We start from the raw sequence: 9,093 nt of genomic DNA, 5'->3' as shown, positions 1-9,093 counted from the left end.
TGGCTCCCTTCTTATAAGACCAAATAAATTCGCTTTTCTGATATTATTTTCTGATTCTGTATTCATATTATTTTTTGAATAACTTCATGACTAAATCCTAAAATTGAAATATTTAATCATTTAAAACAATATTAGAGACTCAAATGAATATTTAAACCAAAAAAGCTTCAGTCGCAGGCTTCGTAAACATTTAAAATGAGTTTTGTGCTTATAAATTTATTTGTTTCTGTTTCTGTTATCTTACTGAAATAAGATAAGCAATACGTCACAACATGTATCAAAGTTTTTCATTTTTCTGAAAAACAGAGAAATGTTAACATTCAATGCTGTCGTAGAAAAGCACAATCATTGTTTAAAAATGTTTTTCCTTTTAAAGTAAAGGAATTCAAATTTCAAGTAATTTTGAGCTATTTTTCCGACGGCCTCGGGACGACAGATTTTCAAGTTACAAAGCGCCGTCCTGAGAAAATTTGCCGTAAGGAAAGATACCTTGATTTTTCCCTAGGTGCCTACCTGGGCAAGATCATATTGTCTATGGCCCCGCTTTTTTTATTGTCACCTCTACTTTGCTGAGTGGTTTGTTTATGACTCAAATCTTGTAAGACGTCATCCGTGGACAAAATTTCCCCCTACTAAAGGCCGAAGTTATCAATCTAGTGATTCGTTTATTTATGGCTACGGCTTACCTGTCAAATAAACAAGACGCTTTACAGCTAGATGTGTTGTAAATATCAAATGTGCAATTCCTTGTGATCATTGAACAGCTAACTGTGAGTAAGAAGATAATGTGAGTACCCATTTACTTTAAATATTACTGGATTATTCCAAGAGTTATGCCATCGATCGTTTTCCATATTTTGTGTTCAAATTAATTGAGGTTATGTGCATCTTCACGCATTGTGCTTACATACCATTTAGTTTGGCTAAGCGGTTGTATCAATCTGGTTGAGTTTAACCTAAAGTTGAACCATGTGGAGATGCGTTGTATGTGATATGTGGCGTGGCTATTAAGTCGAACGGTTAGAACATCCAACCACACAACCGTTCAACCAAGTTGGATCATCTGTATCGTGGGTGATTCAACCTTTCTCATTCGGCCCAGAGAGCCGTCGTACATAATTGTTTGTAAGAGTACATTTAACTGATAAAATAAATAAAATGTCAGGCCTAAAGGACGTGATGTTTTGACGGATTTTTTGACATTACATGTTTAATGATTTGACTAGCGTTGGGTATTCTATAAGCAAGAAGTTCTTTGATAGAGATGCTAAGAACGAAGTTCTTGTTATCTTTTTGGAACAGTTCAATGTATTTAAAAGGATGTAGCGAATGAAACCGCAAAAATATATATTTTTTTATTATTTGAGTAGCATCATTGTTATTTATGTGCCGAGGTTCGTTCTTTTTCCTTTCATACTAATTATTAACGAAGCTTCAAGAGCACACAATTTGTTTTTTTAATTTAGTGGGAGTCATGTTGTATATGTTCTCCAGAGTAAAAAACTTACGAAATGGACTTATAATCTAAGCTATAACTACAAACTACCAGTAACATGTCTTTCCAATATTTTAAGCTTATATGGGATGCTTGGAATTGTGCTGAGTTCCAGTGGCAGAGGTTGTAGGAGTAGGTAGGGGGTTTGGAAGATAGTGGTCTTTGTCAATAGGGAACTACCTAAGTATTGGGTTTCTATTTAGGTGGATTTGATTGTTGATGACTTGGCCATTAATTTTTCGCTCTAAAGTTTTTAAATGTAAGATTCTTCGAATACGTGATCAGTGGGTTCAAGCTCCCTTATTATAAGGGCCGTTGTGGACTCGTTAAAAATGTTTATTAATCAACCAATTACCATCACATAACAGCAGTGCCATGGACCTCCCCAACCCAGAGATTTTTTCCATCAGGAAAGAACCAGGGTCCCAGGAAGAAGGCAAAGGTGAAATGCAGTATGGGGATATAGACATCTACCTTCCGGATGTAAAGAAGGAATGTTTGCAGTATGCTGAGAGTGTTCAGCCAACTAGTAAGTTGCATTAAGTATATTATCACAAAGGAGTTTCAGACGACGCAGTCAGGACAGCTGCTTGTTTTCTCTTTTCCCTCTTGTCGTCCATCGGTATTTTATTTTACCTTTGTAATATTGCTTTGCAAGAAACTGTCGAACTTAGAAACCGTGAACTTATAATGCCCGCAAAAAATTCATCAAGCTGTATTTTACTAATAAAATGATGTATCTCTTCTAAACTGATATCAAACAGAGCAATTAAATATCTACTAAATGAGCTAATCTACCCACTGACGTACCTTGTAAATCTTTCAATAAGAAAAGGTATTTTTCCCACACTTCTTAAAATTGCTACGATTATTCCAATATACAAAAGCGGTCCCAAAAATGATATATCTAACTATCGACCAATTAGTCTATTACCTACACTATCGAAAATATTGGAAAAAGTAATAAAAAACAAATGGTTAAATTTTTGGATGAAAATAAAATATTATCAACGACGCAATACGGTTTTAGGGAAAACCTGGGTACTGGTGATGCTATAGCTAAAGTAACAAATACAATTATAAAAAAACTGGATGAAAGTAAAAAATGCTTGGCAGTTTTTATTGACCTTTAAAAAGCTTTTGATACAATTGACCATGAAAGACTATTTTTTTAAATTAAAAAAAAATGGAATAACACAAACAACTCTTAATCTAATTAAAAGTTACTTAACTAGAAGAGAGCAGTATGTACAAATTGGTAATAAAAGTAGCAAAACTCTATCAATCAAGTACGGTGTCCCTCAAGGAAGCGTATTGGGTCCAATACTATTTCTCATTTATATTAATGACCTTATGAGTCTTCCCATTGAAGGAGACATAATGAGCTTTGCAGATGACACTGTCATTATATTCTATGAACAAAATTGGACAAGCACACATAAAAAAGCGGAGCAAGGTCTGACTGTACTCCAAAACTGGTTAAAAGCAAACTCCCTTACATTAAATGTGAGTAAAACTAAATATCTAACATTCTCTAAAACCAAAAGATGTCAACTAACGAATGAGCATACACTCAAATTACATGAATGTCTTAACAAATATCCGCAATGTTCTTGCCCGCATATAGTCCAAACTAAAACAATTAAATATCTTGGGATCGTAATTGACGACAAACTTCATTGGGATGCACACATCGAAGGAACCTCAAAAAAGCTAACAAAACTCATCTATTTCTTCAAAAAATTACGAAATATCTTGTCAACTACAGATCTAAAGAGAGTATATTATGCGCTATGCCACTCTCTACTGGAATATGGAATAATAGGATGGGGCTCAGCATCATCAAACCATATTAAACTACTAAAGAAAACTCAAAATTGGATCATAAAGACCATATTTAAGCTCCCCGTAAGGACGCCAACTACTGATATTTTTAATCTGTTTGATGTTCCGAGTTTACAAAAAATCTATGCTAAAAATATTCTAGTTCATCACTTAAAAAATAAACCAGAGGCAAACCCCTCTCACGATCATAAAACCAGAGCCAAGCAAACAGACATGCTAAATATTCCTAAATGTAATTCTACCTTTGGACAAAGAAACTTTGAATTTTTAGCAATTAAATTATATAATAAACTCCCTCTCAACATCAAACAAAGGAAAACGAAAAATAACTACATTAAGGACATCAAATCTTGGCTTAAGGAAATATCGGAAGAAGAACTAATATATTTAAAACATCATCTTAGTTGCTGAAAACGTATTCTAACATATATAGTCCCCCTCAGCACAGGATCTCCTAGTGAGGAGGACTTCAATGATCTGTTTTAATTTTATATATATATTTTATTTCATGTGCCATACAAAAATGTACCTAATTATTTTAAAAAGTAACTAAATAAAAAAAAAATTATCATTATTTGAGCCAAGACGGTTTGACGTAGGTTGTGCGATTTGCGCGCGATTAAGGATTCGTTGCCGTCCTCTCACAAAATCAATTAAATCAGAGCTGGACGGGAAAATTTCATCATTCCGAATAGACGATTCGAAAGCCTTCACTGTCTCTATGTCAAGACGTTTAAGGCCCAGTTGTAGCAATATAAATTCTGCGAGATCCTTGATTCGTAACTGTTTCAGTGCGGCAATGTTAGTCGCGTATGTATCTGCAAATTTTTCTAGCGAAGCGGGCGTAACCGAAGTAACTGCAGGTATTTTCAGCAATCGATCAAAGTATGACTCAGCGAGAACGCGTGGATCATTATATTTGGTGCATAATGCGTCCCATATCACTTGGTAATTTGTACCGGTAGGTGTGATAGTTTTGCAAATGTTTAAAGCCTTTCCCGTCAACTTGGACATCAGATACTGCATCTTTTCTGAATTATCCAATGAATTATTTGAATGGATAACCGAGATATAAGTCTCATAGAAAAGAGGCCAATTTTCTAATTTTCCGTCAAAACACGCTATTTCTAAAGGCGGTAATTTAATTTGACGGCGAGGTTTTTCAACTGGATTGGCCAGCATGTTCGCTTCGGTATATTTAATAATGCCAAAAATTTCCTCAAAAGCATTCAATGGGGAATATTCAGCGACTGCTTCTGGATTCAATTCCAGTTCACAATTAACCTTTTCATCTAGAAGCGTTATAAATTCGGACCGAATTCTTTCTAATGTACTTGCGCCTGATAAGAAAGATTGCCGATTGCTAACACTATCAGAAGCCTTCTTCATCTTGTCGAAGACTGATTGTAAACATGCAAAACTAGCGGCCAATTTTGCATTCAAACGTTTCAAAAGTCTTTCATCCCGGGACGATCCGGACGCGCTTGTAGCCATTTTTGATTCTGGTTATTTTATTATTTAATGCGGCAAAAAATATTATAATAATAATATTTATATAAAATAAATTGATTAATATTCAATTATTATTCAATAAATTAACTTTTACGCCCGTAGGGTTAACTCAGTGCGGGTGCCGTGAAGGGTTAAGTATAGATAACGCGGGTAGAACAGATTTATCACTTTACGTCTTATTAAAGTATTATTATTTTTATGTATAATACATCCAATACTGGGATGTATTACAGTAACCAAATTATTTATAATGAAATGTGGTTAATTTTAAATGCGGTTGATATAAAAATATCGGTATTATTATTAGAAATAGATATTAAATAGCGGTATTGGCATATATTATAAATCTATTCTATTTGCGGGTAAGTATGTTATTTCCATTAAATCCATCCAGTAATATCGGATAGGAATCTCCAGAAATAAAATGCGGGTAATTATTAATTGATTACGCGGGTATGTAAAACGCAATAACACTCTTATGGTTTATTACCGAAATTACGGATATTACGGTTCAATATCCGGCTCGAAGGACCAACTATGGTGTGTAAGAAGTTATGTAGTTGTTTTTATGAAAGTGTAAGAAATGATTGTCGAAGGACCTTGGATGATTGAGCAATGACCACTGCACATATGATAATATTTGTTGTACGGATAAAGGAAGGACTCACCATTGGGAAAGGGCACTAGTTTCTTCCGTCTTTTCTCCTTACAACAATGTCACTTAACACGGAGCGGCTTGCACGATATCGGCGCGAATAATTAAGTAATAAGATAAGGGAGATGAAATCTCGCCCGGATGCGGTTTTATTGTGAGCGGTTCGGGTTATTGCAACATACTGACTGATTCCCAAAGGGCACATAAATTAGCAGGAATGGAAAGGAAGGTAGGACAAAGGACAACAATACTATCTCAGTACAGTGGTCGCAGGTATGTGTGTATGTGTGCATGAGATGTATGTATAAATTAATGTCTATTGCGCATTGGCGCAACCAGATAGTATTAATTGATAATTATTCGATTGACATTAAGAAACTAGACATAATCAAGACTAGAACACAATCTCTGAAAATGTTCTTACTGCGGCCATCTGTTGAAATGTTTATTAGTGAAATCCCTTGGTGATGGCATAATTTATTTTGTTTAAAGTCTAATAATTTAAGGTTAAATTATTTTATATGAAAAAGTTAATTTGTCTTTTTGGTAAAATATATTATATTTATTGTCTTTGAAATTTGTACCCGCAAAGTATATGTTACTGCAATCAGCTTAACATTCAGCAGGTCTTTATATACCATTGTATAGTTGTTTTGTTATTCCAGGTAGCATTAATGTGGAGACGGTTCCGATCCAGGCAGGACACAGAGAAGAAGACGGAGGTGGGATTCCTTATACGGAAATAGACATAGACCTGCTGGATGTTAAAAAGGAATGCTTGGAGCACTCTGAAAGTATTACCCAGACTGCAGGTAAAATCTGTTTTTGTTTGTCAGAATTTGTTTTAATAATTTTTCTTTATTTATTTATACGCCCATTGGGCTTTTACATACATAGTTCATAAAAAATATTCATAATATTCTGAAGATTGTAAGTTCACAAAAGTAATAGTAAAAGTACATATACCATATCCATTTGACATATTATAACATCAAGTAAATAGTAAATGCATGCAATAATTATTTGTAGGTATAAACCTTTGTACAAAAATAAGAATAAGAATATTCCTACCCCAAAGTAATACAAACATAAATTAGTTATAAAGAAATGTTAAGTTTATATGTAAATGTTAGGTAGTGGCAGCAGTAACATGATACAATACGACACATATTGTATGAGGCCTTTGAATTAGAAAGTTAACAAAATGATTATTGGCAGTATTGTTGACAAATATACTGCGTTTGACAAGCTTTCGTGGCCTGTTAAATTGAGGGCGTTCGGTCTGCCATTTTACATACATATTTTACATAAAAAAATATTGTGAAGATTATAAATATAGAATAGTAAAGCAATAATATAACCTTCACAATTTCATATATAAAACCAAGCAAAAAGCAAATCTAAACATGATAGTTTGTAGGTATAAGCCTGTTGTAAGAAAATAAGAATATGTCTACTTCTAACATATAAAGACGAAAATTGTTTATAAAAATGTTAAGTTTATATGTTTAAGTTAATATAAACATTATTTTCTGTTTTCTTTTTAGATACATACTTATTGAGCTTTATCCGCCATCTTTTCAGATAAAATATCGGACCTGAAAACACTTCCAGGAGGAAAACCTTATTCATGTTCCTATTGTAACTACTTCAGCCACAGCAAGTCAATGTTAACACAGCACTTGCGCACCCATACTGCAGAAAAACCTTATTCGTGTTCCTTGTGCAGCTATTCTGGTTCTTGCAAGGGAAATTTAAACCGGCACATGCTTACTCATACTGCAGAAAAACCTTATTCATGTTCCGTCTGCAGCTATTCATGTTTAGAGAAAGGAAATTTAAAACGCCATAAGCTTACACATACTGGAGAAAAACCTTATTCATGTTCCGTCTGCAGCTATTCATGTTTAGAGAAAGGAAATTTAAAACGCCATAAGCTTACACATACTGGAGAAAAACCTTATTCATGTTCCTTCTGCAGCTATTCATTTGTAGAGAAGGGAACATTAAAACGTCACATACTCACTCATACTGCAGAAAAACCTTATTCGTGTTCCTTCTGCAGCTATTCTTGTTCTCAAAAGGGATCTTTAAAATGTCATATATTTACCCATTCTGGAGACAAACCTTTTTCATGTTCTTTCTGCAGCTATTCTTGTTCTCAAACGGGAACTTTAAAACGTCACATGCTTACTCATACTGCAGAAAAACCTTATCCATGTTCCTTGTGTAGCTATTCTGGTTCTCAGAAGGGAACTTTAAACCGGCACATGCTTACCCATACTGGAGAAAAACCTTATTCATGTTCCGTCTGCAGCTATTCATTTTTAGACAAAGTACATTTAAAACGTCACATGCTTACCCATACTGGAGAAAAACCTTATTCATGTTCCTTCTGCAGCTATTCTTGTTCTCAAAGGGGAACTTTAAAACGTCACATGTTTACCCATAACGGAGAAAAACCTTATTCTTGTTCCTTCTGCACCTATTCTTGTTCTCGAAAGGGAACTTTAAAATGTCATATGTTTAACCATTCTGGAGAAAAACCTTATTCATGTTCCTTCTGCAGCTATTCATGTTCTAAAAAGGGCTATATAAAACGTCACATGCTTTCCCATACCGGAGAACCATATACATGTTCTTTGTGCAACTATTCATGTTTTAAAGAGGCTTATATAAAACGACACATGCTTTCCCATACTGGAGAAAAACCATATACATGTTCTTTCTGCAGCTATTCTTGTTCACAAAAGGAAACTTTAAAACTTCATATGCTTACCCATACTGGAGAAAAACCATATACATGTTCTTCCTGCAGCTATTCTTGTTCACAAAAGGAAACTTTAAAACTTCACATGCTTTCCCATACTGGAGAAAAACCATATACATGTTCTTTCTGCAGCTATTATTGTTCACAAAAGGAAACTTTTAAACTTCACATGCTTACCCATACTGGAGAAAACCATATTCTTGTTCCTTCTGCAGCTATTCATGTTCTAAAAAGGGATATATAAAAGATCACATGCTTACTCATACTTCAAAAATTCTTTTTACATGTTTCTTCTCCAGCTTTTCTCGTTCTTAAAAGGGAACTTTAAAACTTCACATGCTTACCCATAATGGACAAAATCCTTATTCATGTTCCTTCTTCAGCTATTCATGTTCTAAAAGGGGACATTTAAAACCTCACACGCTGACTGATTCTAAAGATCATAAATTTTAAATGTGATAAACTTTATTGTCCGCTCAATAGTCTCAGAGCGTGCTGCAGTATTTACTTCGCCACATCAGCCCTCTCCGAGAATTCTGTACTCCCACAACCCCTAGTGTTAAAATATCTTAACCAACAGACTCCAAACCTCCAAAGATCAGATCCAAAGACAGTCCAAGCATTACACTCATATTTTTTTACTACACCTTTAATTTCTTCTTAGTAAAATGAAAAGATTTAAAGAAATTCAATTAAAAAGGGATTTTCTGATCCCCTTCATATCTGTGTCGAAACTGTTTTATAGTAACGTAGGTGCATACGTAATTAACTGTCAGCTATGTTATACCTCACGTTGGTTTTTTTTTATTAATGTCT

Source organism: Hesperophylax consimilis, chromosome 20, assembly GCF_061612785.1.
Source record: "Hesperophylax consimilis isolate HC1 chromosome 20, BYU_Hcon_1.0, whole genome shotgun sequence".
Classification (NCBI taxonomy): domain Eukaryota; kingdom Metazoa; phylum Arthropoda; class Insecta; order Trichoptera; family Limnephilidae; genus Hesperophylax; species Hesperophylax consimilis.
Note: the sequence above shows the minus strand (reverse complement) of the source record.